A 13,201-nucleotide genomic window follows, 5' to 3' on the forward strand; every position below is an offset into this window, starting at 1 on the left:
TTTGGAAGTTTTTTGTCTAATGAGATTGAAGAGTTCGCTAGGTCTGTTTTAGCGTTTCCAAGGGCATTACAAAAGAAGGAAGCTTTTTCATTCTTTATGCGATTTTTGTATTTCCTTCATACTGATTTGAGTCTATCTCGTAGGATTGAGGACGGGTATTTTTGCCAGAGTCTTTCTGCCGCTCTTAGTTCTCTACATTGGGAGTTTACGTCTGTGTTGAACCACGATCTAGATGGTATGTTCCTGACTCTTTTTATTTTCAGGGTGGCTATTTGGTCCATAATGAAAGTCATAGTAGTGTTGTAGTTGGAGATGAGTTCTGTTATTGAGAGCTCACCAGTGTGGTTGGGGAGGAGTGAGCTTACCCTTGCCTCCAGGTCTGCAAGGAGAATCTTACTTAGATTTCTGGCCCAGAGGGGAAATCCTGCGTGCGGGGCTGGGATTGGATCCTTTGGTTCATGTGGAACAGAATGATATGGCGGTCAGACCAGTCAACAGGCAAGGTGTGGTCGATGGAGACTATGTCTGCTTAAGTGATAATGGCATCGAGGATTGAGCCTCTGTTGTGGGTTTTCTCTGTGCAGTGTTGGATGAGGTTATTGTTGCTTAGGAGGTCATTTAAGGTTTCGATTAATGCGTTATTTTCCTCATTCCAGTGAAGATTGAGGTTGCCTAGAATAATGTTGTTGGAGTCACAGAGTGAGCATTGAGTTATCAGGTCAGAGAGGTGTTCACTGAAAGAGGAGGTGTTTCGTGGCGGGGGTATAAGAGGTGGCAGAGTAGTGGTCTGTTGTCACTCATCTTAATGGTGGCAGTTAGACATTTGAAAGAGTTGTATTTTAGGGCATCAGTTTCCGTCACAGAGATGTTGTTCTTATGTGTGATTGCTATACACCCTCCTCGCTGTTTTTTTTCTGTCTTTGTGTATGATTGCGAAGCCCGGGGGCACAATCATGTCCATACTTTGGGCAAAGAACTTGTTTAGCCAGGTTTCGGTGATGAACGTGATGTCTATGTCATGGGTAAGGATGGTCTCTGCCAGTTCTGTTGCATGTTTGGTGACCGACCTGAAGTTAATGAGCATGCAGTTTGTGTTGGATGCTTCATTATTGCGATTCTTCATCAGCAGGGCCCTGAGGATATTAGTGAGGAAGGCTGGGGGTCTTGCGGATCTGGGGGTGGCGGGTGGTCTCTTCTAAATCTGGTGATAACCTGGATCTTGGAGCTCATGGTGACAGAAGTGGATGTGTCATACGAGGTGGCAAGATCTATCGCTTTACTTGTGGATATTACAACTTTGGTTCTTTAGGGTCTCTGTTTCCGGTTCGGGAGGGGGGTTGTGGATGAGCTGAGCCGTTGGGTCTTGTGGGGCCTTGAATGCTTAGAGTTGGTGAATGAGGGTGTCGGATGTGAGTGTTGGATAGGCTTCAGGGTGTGGTGAGGCTCACTAGGATTTCTGAGAGGCCCAGTATTATTGCTTCTACCTGGCTTTCCAGCAGGGCAAGTCGCTGTGTCGTCTCTCTGGTGGAGGGGGTGTGGGTGTCCCGGGAGGACATTGCTGTTCTTGTTCTATTGGGTCTCTGTATCTGGTTCCCTATGGGGGTTGTGGTTGAGCTAAGCCATTGAGTCTTGGGAGGCCTTGCGTGATTGGTGTTAGTAACTGTGGTTGTCGGGTATAGGTGCAGGCTGGGCTCTTGGAGTTGTTTTTTGGTGTTGGAGTTACATAAGTTATCTCTAAGGGTAGTCTTGGAGCTAAGGTGTGGAGGATCTCGGCGTGGTTCAAGCTGCTATCTCTTTTGTGTCGGTGGAGGGAGAGATTTAGGAGTCAATACCTGCGGGCTGAGTTTGCTGGTTGTTAGTTGGGAGTTGTGGTTTAGGGATGGAGGGGTGGGTGTTGTTCGGTAGGGGATTGGAGAGCCTCCTCAATGGCTCTGATTCAAATTGGAGGGGGGGAATGATTTAGACGCTATCGTGAAGGGCTAGACGGAGGGGAAGATGTTGTAAGGAGAGGGCAGGTTGACTGTCTTGGTAAAGGTCTTGTGCTTGCCTTTTGTGATCGCATGGATGGGCAGTCTATCAGGGGATATGGAGTCAGGTGGGTGGAAGCTGTGTAAATGCACTGGGGCGATGCGGAGCGAGAGGAAGAGGGAGTCAAGGCTTCCTGGTTGTCATTATTGGCTTGGATCATGACTATGCCGTTGGTATAGATGGTCACTGAGGTGTTGCATTCCGTTTAACGAGGTTTGGGATTGTGATTGTTAATTGGCAGCTGTAAAGGGTGTTAGTTGTTTTAGATATGTTGAGATGGATTTTTAGGATGGTGTTCCAATTAGCAGGTCTCATGGTATGGAAAATTAGGTCAGTTTTTAACTGGCCTTTGGAGGAGCATAAACCAATAATTACTTTGCCAACAAAGTAATTGTCATAACATCACAGTTAGTGCAATAAGATAAAGACTTATATGTTGACACGTCATAAAAGCACCATCACTGCGCATACAAGGCCAGTCGTGAAATAGTACTTGTTATCCTGACAGTGCAGGAATGAAAAATGACATACACATCAGGGCATGAAATGCAGCAGATTAGGAAACGCAAGCATGAATCCTTACATGATTGCAAGAACACAAAGCTGGTACCGTCCAATAGGCACACTGGAGAATGGAGGGGGTCCTTAACCAGATTCCCCACTTTTAAAATGGACAAGAAGCCTGCAAACACACGGTGCAGCTACGAGAAGCCCAGGAGCTGCACCCGCATGCAGTTGGTCTTCCTGCAGCATGCCCGCTGAGCGATGTCAGTGGGCATCAGTCCTCTGGCCTGCATTATTCTCACAACAGATTCCAGCTGGGAAGGTGGACTGAGCCTAACATTCAGCAGACTGTGAACGTACGGTGCAGCGGCCTTCACTCCATGAAATTCAGCTCCTTTCTCACAACTAGGGCCCGAGAGCGAGAACCACAGGGCACCAAAACCAGGCTTTCCCTTAGGCAGGGCTCAGCAGCTGTCACTCCGTATACCTGGGTTAGCGCTCTCCCCACTCTGACTTTTGGTGGCTAGGCAGAAATCCAAGTGATGTACCCCATAATGTGCAAGGTTGCCACAACGAGGAGCAAGGAATAGCGCTCTCCATGCACTAATCTTGGTGCAAGTAGTTACAAAATACAAGTGCTCACCAGCTACTGTAGTTGCAGGGCCGGGGGCAGCTAACACACTCATCATACGCTGGGCCTCTGGAGAGCACTGGGAAGCATGAGGTCAAGGCAAGCAGCAGAGCAGCACACTGGGTTTCTCAGCAAAGTGGCAGAGTCTCTTGCAGCCACTCGGGCAAGCAAGTCAGCACAACAGAGCCCAAAAAGTCCAAGTGGTGATCTTTTCTGGTAGCCCAGCAGTCCTTTGGTGCAGCATGTAGAGCCAGAAGTGTCTGATTACATGTCCCACATAGTGTCTGAAAACATGGGGTCACAGCCCATGTACTTCTACTCAAAATGTCTTTGATGTGGAGGTAACTTCAAAAGAAATCATAGAAGTGCACAGCACCCCCAACCAATCCCAACTCTGGCTGCAGACACCTGTAGGTGATAAATGAGCCCTTTGTGTGAGGGCAGGACCCATCCTATACACATGTACTTATACCTCATCTCCCTCTCTCCCAGCCCAGAAGGTTAACATTATGCAGATGGACACAGACACTTCTGGACTACCTCAAGCCTTCCTGTGTTGTGGCTGTCTGTAAAGTATGAACAAGCACAGCTGTCACTCCACCGTAGACATGGATTGGAATCAGGCTGCAAAGCACAAAGAGTGATAAGCACATAGAAATGGCCATTTCCAAAATAGTAAGAAAAATTCACCTTCATCAATAAGCAGAATTTATCACCACTATTCCAAACATACCAAACATGGCAACGCTACTCCTTTCAGATCAGAAATTACCAGTGAAAAACATATCAGGGAATTCACATTGCAACCCTTTGAGAGGAGCAGGCCTCACAGCAGTAAGAAACCAAATAGGATGTTTGTTACTACCAGGACATGCCACACAATGTTGGCACATATTCTGCCTTTTATCTACACTGCACCCTGCCCATAGGGCTACCTAGTGACTACCTTAGGAGTGACCTACATGTAGTAAAAGGGGAGTTTCAGGATTGGCAAGCAACTTTAAATGCCAAGTCAGTGTAGGAATAAACTGTGCACGCAGACCCTGCAGTGGCAGGCCTGAGAGTGGTTTGAAAGGCTACTTCTGTGTGTGGTAGAAGCAGCGCTGCAGGTCCACTAGTAGCATTTAATTTACAGGCCCTGGGTATATGAGACACCACTGTACAAGGGACTTATAAGTAAAACTAACACTCCTTAGCACAAGTTGAAAATGAATGAAGTTACTTAATTAAGCAGTGTACACAGTCAATACAGATAAGTACAATAAACACAATTCCTTTCTCTTTCTTCTTGGTTGTTCTTGGTTGTTTTATTTAATTCTGTGGATCTGCAAAACAGCTCCCAACAGCCAACACGTGTTTTGTCACAAACAGGGAGGTTATCCCGCGCCTTATCAAGGCTATGTCTCCTATGTAAAGTACTTTGGTTTGTGGTGAGACTTCCACCCCACAAGGGTTTCTGTTCAGGCGGCGTCAAAGTTCAGTAACTCTGTCGATATCACAAGTCTTCCATGTAATCAGTCTTCAGATCGCTGTGTTCAAAATCCCTCCATACATCAAACGGTGCCATCAAATTGTTGTGTAGCCAAGTATGCTTGCATAACTTATAAGTAAATTAAATATGCCAAACAGGAGTATGCCAATCATACCAAGTTTAAAGGAGAGAGCACATGCACTTTAGCACTGAATAGCAGTGGTAAAGTTCCACGAATCCCAAATCCAACAAAAACAGGTCAGAAAAAATACATAAGGAAGGAAAAATATTTGGGTATAACCCTGTAGAATGGGCCAGTCCAACAATCCTGTTGAAAGGGCTTGCGATGCGAGGACCGGTGACAAGGATATGTTGCTCAGTCGATCATATGAGTTGACTCCATTGAGCAGGGAAGCTCCGATGCAGAGTTTTGGCATTGTCATCTAGGCCTTGGTCGACAGGTATGGAAAAACCTTGCGCTGGGAAGAGTGTCACACACCGACGGTTCTGAAAGCGATGCATCAAGTCTGATCCATGCAGCAGTAGCAATGTGTCGGTGCTAATCCACACAGCAGCAGCAATGCACAGGTTTTGATCTGCACAGCAGAGGCGATATGTTGGTTTGACAGAGGATGCTTTGAGGATGGGTTGGTTCCACTGAAGCAAACACCTTTCCAGGACTTAGTTAGTACCACTTGACAGAGCAGACTCACAGGTGGCAGAGTCCAGGTTTAGAGGCAGAGTGGTTGGAAGTCTTTTATGTCCCTGAGAGTTCAGATCAGGAGGCCAGCCAGGAAGCTCTTGAAGTCACTCTGGTTTCAAGTGATGCAGGGCCAGTCCTTCTCATCCAGCAGAACAGCTGGCACCAGGGTCTAGCAAAGCAGCTGTCATGCACTCATCTGGTCCCAACACTGGAGCCGATGCTGGACCTCCTATCCTCCTATCCTTCTCAAGGTCAATGCAAATCAAGGAACCGAAACCTTAGACCTCAAACTGTCACCCTCGGGAGAAGGGGCTGGGATAAAATACAAAAAGAAACTTGTGGTACTGGATCTGCTCGGTGGCTGTGCAACACAGGGTAACAGGATTTGTCACTTCTGAGACCTTCTACGTTTGTGAGGTAGTTATGCACTGGACCAGAACTCTGACTTTGCGATGACGCAATGTACTGAAAATAAGAAGAGGAGTCAGTTACCATCAGTACACTAATAGGTCTCTACATACAATAAACATGCATTAACTTCATCAGTGACATAAACGTAGAGGTTTCATCAGAAGCTCGACATGAGAGCAGAATAACCAAAATCAAACATTGGAGTGTGGCTCTTCTAGAAAAAACTAGAAATACAGATTGGAGTTACTTGCACTCCCAAAGATACACTCGTAGCAAAGCTTGGAGTTACTTGCACTACCAAGGATACACTCGGAGCAAAGGTTGGAGTTACGTGCACTCTCAAGGATACACTAAGACCAAAGGTTGGAGTTATGTGCACTCCTAAGGATACAACTGGGACACAGAGTGGGGTACAAGGTTGATGTATATAAGGTTGATGTATATATCAAAGACTCTGAAGTGCTTTCTCTTGGCACTACTGTGCAACAGAGAAACACAAAAGCCTTTAATCCTTGCTCAGTGATAGTTCTAGCATTGAAGAAATATAAACCTCCTAAGGGGTTCACTGATGCACCTGGTTCTTTTAAACCAACAAAGAAGAAATTGGCACAGAAGCTGTAATATCAAGAAAACATATTTATTAACCTCAGATGAGGGAGACTAAGTCACACAGTACCCTCAGGCTACTGTAGGAGGCATTCTAAGGAGTACCGAGAACAGGGACCTTATATATGCATAGGTTACATAGTCAGCATAAAACCAAGGGGAGGTCCTGGCACATAACAGCATGCTTACTGACTAATATGGCTATACAAAATGTGCATGTTCAACAAAGTGGGAGGAGAGATATTTCTCCTTACATCAGCAAGAATAGCCTGACAGTTCTATAATAGGAGCAGGTGCATTCTATCAGCTAGGCCTTTTTGAGCATGTGCAATGCTCTGGAAGAGGGAGAAAGCACATGGCAAGCAGATGGCCACCAATTACAAAATGGCTTTCAGCTTTAACAGATAGTCCTTTTAGCATGAGCTAAATACATTCCTATGATCTAGTAGGAACATAGAAAATATGTTGCACATTTATTTTCATAAATATATCAATACAGACTTACTCACCCTCCTGAGGCGGAAAGCCGGGAGCGAGACCACTTGCTTTTTAAATATTTGTGTCACCTATATTCTGTGTTTCTTTTAAAAAACGCACTTACTTTGTTCTCTTGGCACTTCTGGACGTGCCCTTTGAATCCCTCTCACAGCGGATTTTAGCGCTGTAGGGAGAAGCGAGGAAGCTCCAACAATCCCTGCCGCCATTGACGTCGTGCGGCGAGGCCATGCCCACTCCGAGGCCACGCCCCCCGCCCTATCTGTACATAAACGCTGATTGTTAGCGCTGTTCTACAGACTTACTCACCCTCCTGAGGCGGAAAGCCGGGAGCGAGACCACTTGCTTTTTAAATATTTGTGTCACCTATATTCTGTGTTTCTTTTAAAAAAACGCACTTACTTTGTTCTCTTGGCACTTCTGGACGTGCCCTTTGAATCCCTCTCACAGCGGATTTTAGCGCTGTAGGGAGAAGCGAGGAAGCTCCAACAATCCCTGCCGCCATTGACGGCGTGCGGCGAGGCCACGCCCACTCCGAGGCCACGCCCCCCGCCCTATCTGTACATAAACGCTGATTGTTAGCGCTGTTCTACAGACTTACTCACCCTCCTGAGGCGGAAAGCCGGGAGCGAGACCACTTGCTTTTTAAATATTTGTGTCACCTATATTCTGTGTTTCTTTTAAAAAACGCACTTACTTTGTTCTCTTGGCACTTCTGGACGTGCCCTTTGAATCCCTCTCACAGCGGATTTTAGCACTGTAGGGAGAAGCAAGGAAGCTCCAACAATCCCTGCCGCCATTGACGGCGTGTGGCGAGGCCACGCCCACTCCGAGGCCACGCCCCCGCCCTATCTGTACATAAACGCTGATTGTTAGCGCTGTTCTACAGACTTACTCACCCTCCTGAGGCGGAAAGCCGGGAGCGAGACCACTTGCTTTGTAAATATTTGTGTCACCTATATTCTGTGTTTCTTTTAAAAAACGCACTTACTTTGTTCTCTTGGCACTTCTGGACATGCCCTTTGAATCCCTCTCACAGCGGATTTTAGCGCTGTAGGAAGAAGCGAGGAAGCTCCAACAATCCCTGCCGCCATTGACGGCGTGCGGCGAGGCCACGCCCACTCCGAGGTCACGCCCCCCGCCCTATTACACCTATTAAATTATGTGCTTTCACCGGACGCGCAGCGGACGGGCGCAGCGGGCGCGCCGCTTGCGCGCCAAAGAAGCGCCTAAGGCAAGCCCGTCTTCGCCCGTCATCGCCAAGTCATCGCCTCTCGCCAGTCCCCCTGGTCGGACTCCACCAGCACCCCTTTACTATGACAGGGAACAACTTCTTGCCTATGACCTTGGACGGACCTGTGCCCTTCCTACAGGTACGCTTGGTCAAACGTGCCTCCAATGTAAAAATTGTCACTTTACCACTGTCTCCCCTCACCACATTCAACAATTCCAAGACTCACCTAAAACAACCCCTATTACGATCATCCATCTCAATGTCAGGTCACTCATCAAACATCACCTCGAGGTTAACACCCTCATACTGGATGAAAACCCAGACATCCTCTTCCTCTGTGAAACTTGGTTACGCGATGGCATCTCAGTCATACCTAACCTTACGCTCCCAGACGACTACCTTATGTCGTGCCTGAATAGAGATGGGAGAGGCGGAGGCATTGCTGTAATCTACAGAAATACTTTCACCTGCGCATTCACCAAAGAAGAACTTCCCAACTGGGAATGTACTTACTTCAAAATCACTATAAACCCTAACTTCACTATGTCAGGTCTCTACATATATCGTCCGCCGGGACCTGCCTCCAGGTTCATCAAGGCTCTTCTTGAGACAGCGAATTCTCTAGTGACTAAAACTGCAAACTTTACCATATTAGGTGACCTCAATCTTCATTTTGACCTACCTAAGGGTTCCACGATCAAAAATCTTCTTGCCGATCTCTTCGCCCTGCAACTTAACTCCCTCATACAAACCCCAACGCACTTAGCTGGTCACATCTTAGACCCAGTATTTACAAACATCGAGGAGGTCAAAACTGAGATGCCCCTACCAATGGGATGGACAGATCACTACCTCATTAAACTGACTATTTTAGTCAACAAAACTACGCATAAAAATACTTCAGCCCATCGTCTAAAAAGACCATGGCATAAATTATCCACCAGTGATCTTCGTGCCACTCTTGGGGAATTCCATCATGAGACTAACTCAGACATCAACTCAATCTATAGCATGTTCCATGACTGGATTACGGGAGGACTAGATACTCTTATTCCAGCGAAATGGACGAAAGGACGCAATACACCGTCCAATCCATGGTATAATGACACCCTCAAAGCATGCGCAAAAATTGTAAAACAGCTGAGCGTCCCTTGAGAAAGGACTACAACAATGAGGACAAAAATAATTATCTATCAAAACAAAAAATGTACCACAAGGCCATCCGAGGTGCACGAACCGCCTTCTATGCAGATAAAATTAACTCGAGCCCCACTCCTGCCAGAGAAGTCTTTAAACTTGTCCAAGAACTACAGAGCTGTAAATCCCCCTCCCCTAATATCTCCTCTGCGCAACAATGTGAAGAGCTCGCCATGTTCTTTGTTGACAAGGTACAAAAGATCTACCGTTCCTTCCCCCAGCACTCCTCAAACCTTGCTAAATGCACCAACCCCCTCCCTAACCAGACTATCATGACCCACATTCCAGTAATTTCTTTTGACAACCTCACTAAACTTTGTCACAAAGTCAAAACTGGTTCCCCGTCAGACCCAATGCGTCCGGCTCAATTCTTGGAGTCACTTGACTTTTTTCTACCCTCCTTGGCCTCTGTTCTGAATCTCTCTTTCTCTTCAGCTAGTGTACCATCTGCCTGGAAACAAGCATGGGTTTCACCTATCATCAAGAAACCCTCCCTAGATCCTTCTAAACCGGAAAATTTCCGACCGATCTCGCTGCTTCCATGGCTGTCTAAACTCGCTGAAGCCCATGTTAACAGCACCCTGTCCCAACATATGGTTCAGAACAACATCCTGGACCCATCTCAAAATGGGTTCAGACCGGGCCATAGCACGGAGTCTGCTCTCCTGGCCACTACCGAGTATCTCCGAACAATCTTAGATGCCGGTCAAAGTGCTGCGCTGATTCTTCTCGACCTCAGTGCGGCCTTTGATACGGTGTCCCATGACATCCTTCTTGACCGTCTGGAGACTTTCGGAATATCTGGCCATGCTTTAAAATGGTTCCATTCATTCCTTAAGGACAGATCCTTCCGGGTCTCAGCACCTCCTTTCTTATCTAAAACTCATCCCATTGCACAAGGAGTTCCGCAGGGCTCTGCGCTGAGCCCCTCTCTTTTTAATCTAGATGTACAACCTTTAGCGACAGTGGCCAAAGAGTGGGGCCTGACACTGGTGTCGTACGCCGACGACACACAGTTGGCCATCACCCTTACGGAAGGCCCGTCCATTTCGGCCTCTAGATTTAAAAACGGTCTCTCCGCAGTAGCCCAATGGATGACGGACAACTGTTTACAGCTCAATGCTGGAAAAACAGACGTGCTTCTCCTTGGTAAAAACACCAGCCATTGGAATGAGCACTGGTGGCCGTCTTCCCTAGGCACTATCCCACCTCCCAAATCCCTAGTAAAAAACTTGGGAGTGTGGATGGATGCCTCACTGAATTATCAGACTCATACAAAAAAAGTCGCTGGAACTTGTATCGGCTTGCTGAGGAATCTCAGCCACATATTGGGCTTCTTTGATGCTAAAGTTCATCAGCTTATCATTCAAGCAACCATCCTCTCGCGTTTGGATTACGCCAATGTACTCCTCCTAGGTGCCAACAAAGGAGAGATAGCACAATTACAACGTGGTGTGCAAAACTCTGCGGCTAGAGCCCTGGTCGGCCTTCCTCGCAGATGCTCGGCCAGAGCTACAATTCGCAAACTACACTGGCTACCGGTTGATTCCAGAATTAAATTCAAAACCCTCATCATGACTTTTAAAATTCTCAAACATGATAATCCTATTCTGCTACGTCCTCTTCTCACCCCCTACACCCCATCACGCGACCTGCGATCTTCCAACCAACACCTTCTGTGCGTCCCTCGCATAAAACTTTCCCGCATGGGCGGCCGCTCCTTTAGGGTTTTGGGAGCCAAGCTATGGAACGATCTACCACTAAATATTCGCTCCATAGAAAGCTTATCTGCTTTCCGAAAAGCAATTAAAACTTACCTATTCCCCTCCCCTTAAATCCCCTTCACTTAAATCTCCCTTCACTCCTTACTCTTAGGTTAGGGTTTGTGACGTCTTTAGCGCCGGGACGCCTCATCGCTGAGGCAGCTGTTTTGCGCTTTACCAAAACAATACAATACAATACAATATCCTAATTCATTGCTAGGTTGGCATTTTTCATTCTAAACATTTCGTTAAGCGGGTATATATAAGGTATAAGCAGGATTACAAAGGGAACAACGCATTGGGTCATACAGATAGCAGGAGAGAGTAATGACTATTATCACAAACTGAATTATCAATTTTTCTAGCCCTAAGCAAAAAGCAAATCCTAGAACCATCTAGTCCAATTCTATGTAAAAACATTTTCAGGGCTCCCATGCATTTCAGTGACCATCCATTTCAATTTCAGAATAGCCAACAGCAAATATCTAATAAAAACTTTTTCAATAGACTTTTATATGAGGGCTACAATATCAATAATATATTCAAGGAAAGGACAAAATGATATTTGTTAACTGCTCAGAAGAATGTTTCTCTCGCAAAAAAAAAAATTATACCTAATACAAATATTAAAGCAGTGAAACAAATTATTACAAAAATAATACTGGCTCTAAGGGACCAGGGGGACCACACAGGGTCATAGGAATTAGGACGAGGAGCCGCAAAGGGCTGCTACTCCTCAAAAATGGGACGTCCAAAGAGATACATTATTAACAAAAAAAAAGAAGTCTCTGGGGAAATTGAAGCCACTGTACAACCAGCCAGAGGGGAGACTTCTCCCTGTGTCCGTTTGCGCGTCACAGGCAGACTCTTGTTGTTCCCACGGTGGAGCTGCACAACTCGCAAATCAGGAATCAAAGCCCAGTTTAAGAAGGAAAAGAAGTCTTTCTTTCATGATAGGGCAATCACCCCCCAGGGCAAATGCCCTCAACTATCCTGTCCAGTGTCTCAGGCAGTGTACCAGTTTTCTTCCCTCAATCTAACAGGCACAAGAGACACAGTACCTGTACCCTAAACTCAAGTCCTTCCCTAACTTCTGTATTGCTCTGCTGGTGCACTGCTCTTTTGTTGGGGCCAAATATTCTCCAGTGTGCCAGGTATATCTTGATCAACACACAAAGGTGCAAACTTGCATTCACTTTGGGACCAGGATTCAGAGGCCTGATGCTAGGATCTCTGTAGCAACCCTTGTTTCAAAAGGGATCACCTCAAGAGAAAGCCTCCTTGCCATTCTGGTCGGTCTGTGACTCTCAGCTGGGTATCAAAAACTTGATCCATGATTTCTCCTTTCTGATTTGTGACCCCGTCTTTTGCCCAAGACAATGGCAGGGGTACACACTTCACATCCTGTGCTTCCACCTTCACTGAGGTCCTAGTTGCCAGTAACGCCTGTGCTGGTTACCTTCAACTTGGCTTCAAGCTGGACTGGTGCTGACTCCCCAGGCTGGATCTGATGTCCGGGCCCCTCTGGCAATGGTTGTAAGGCAGCAAATATCTATTGGTGGACAGAACAAAGGGTCTTTAGACAAGGCACAGAAATAATCTATCAACAGAGAGGATATTCTCAGAATACTTCCTAGTCTTGGGATGCCCATATATTAGCAATGCATTCAAGAACCACTTCATCTATCTGAGAGAGAGAAAAAAAACCTGGACCTATTACTCTATTTGAAGCAGCTAAAGAAGTCTGTGTTCATTTACTAATTTCTGAGGAAAAGAGAAAAATAATACAGACATACACCAACTCCTTACATTTGTGTACTCCTATATTACTAATCTGTAGACCCTCAAGAAAAAAGGAAATGTTCTACGCTTTTACTCATAAACTTTACATTACATGTACAGGACTGCAGACACTTCTAAAATGATTTCTCTTAATAAAAGCACCTACATTGTACGCTAAGGATCATGCTCTCATGTTATAGGTGCAGCAGGAAAATCTAAAACTGCTAATTTAACAGGGATTCTTATTACATAAAGAATTTTTTTTAAAAAGCTCTAATAAGGACTGTCAGCTTATTTACACAGACTAGCTAATAATAATGGCGTTATCACCTGAGTATTTTAGAACAAAAACTACCCACATCTAGTTCCCCTTAAA

General features: G+C 46.0%; 1 long non-coding RNA gene across 1 annotated transcript in view; it reads left to right on the forward strand.

Moving 5' to 3' along the window:
- The window catches only part of LOC144753459 (uncharacterized), a 294,163-nt gene that overhangs the window by 37,505 nt on the left and 243,457 nt on the right, over positions 1-13,201 (forward strand). The window lies entirely within an intron of this gene.

The sequence above is a fragment of the Lissotriton helveticus genome, chromosome 5_1 (genome assembly GCF_964261635.1).
Source record: "Lissotriton helveticus chromosome 5_1, aLisHel1.1, whole genome shotgun sequence".
Classification (NCBI taxonomy): domain Eukaryota; kingdom Metazoa; phylum Chordata; class Amphibia; order Caudata; family Salamandridae; genus Lissotriton; species Lissotriton helveticus.